Source organism: Lactuca sativa, chromosome 9 (assembly GCF_002870075.4).
Source record: "Lactuca sativa cultivar Salinas chromosome 9, Lsat_Salinas_v11, whole genome shotgun sequence".
Taxonomy (NCBI): domain Eukaryota; kingdom Viridiplantae; phylum Streptophyta; class Magnoliopsida; order Asterales; family Asteraceae; genus Lactuca; species Lactuca sativa.
The window spans coordinates 72,906,500-72,907,727 of NC_056631.2; positions in this window are offsets into that span (position 1 = coordinate 72,906,500).

Consider the following 1,228-nt stretch of genomic DNA (forward strand, 5'->3'; position numbering starts at 1 on the left):
TCCCGTACCTCGATACACAATAGTGTAAAAAAAGGGCTTTGTACATGATAGTTATTGATTCCTGCAACCCTACTGTAGATCTAGTAGCGCACCAGAAAGATTGAGAGAAAACGTTGCATTATTTTTATTCATCATTGATCTAATTATAAAAGAACAGGAAAGAAATATTTATACTAAAAAAGCTAGGGCCGACTCAACCCTATAACAGAACTAATAAAGCGATAATATCCCTTTAGCCTAAATAAGGAAACAAATAAGAAAATTAAATTCAGAAATCTTCACTCCCCCTCAAGTTGGATATGGATATCAATCATATCCAGCTTGCTCTTCATTTTTTCGAATTTGTTCTTTGGAAGGGCTTTGGTGAGAATGTCAGCAACTTGAAAGTCTGACGGGACATGCAACAGCTCCAAAATTCCAGATTCTAACTTTTCTTTAATGAAATGGCGATCAATCTCCACATGTTTGGTACGATCATGATGGACATGGTTTCTAGCAATTTCAATTGATGCTTTATTATCACAGAATAGAGTCATCCTTTGGTTATTCTGCATTTTTAGTTCCTTCAACATCCTTCCTAACCATATCCCCTCACATATACCTTGACACATTGCTCGGAATTCAGCCCCAGCACTACTTCTAGCCACCACATATTGCTTCTTGCTACGCCAAGTGACCAAATTACCCCACACAAAAGTGCAATAACCCGTGGTTGATCGTCCATCAACACAAGATCCTCCCCAATCTGCATCAGTGTAGACATTTACTCCTCTCTCAACGGATTTTGAAAGTATAGACCATATCCTGGATTTTTTTTAAGTAGTGCAGAATTTGAAAAACAGCTTCCATATGCCTAGTTGTGGGAGCATTCATGAATCTACTCACCATACCCACAGCAAACCCAATGTCAGGTCTTGTGTGTGCAAGATAAATCAACTTACCCACCAATCTTTGATATCTTACTTTATCAACAGGCTCATCTTCGAATTTTGTTCGAAGTTTTATTCCTGGTTCCATTGGCACACTTTTTGGTTTGCAACCCAACAATCCGGTTTCTTTCAAGAGATCAAGAGTGTACTTTCTTTGTGATATAGAAATGTCTTTCCTTGATCTGGAAATTTCCATACCAAGAAAGTATTTAAGCTGGCCCAAATCTTTTATTTCAAATTCTTGTCCTAAAACAAGTTTCAGTTCTTTAACTTGCTCTGAGTAGTCTCCGGTTATAATG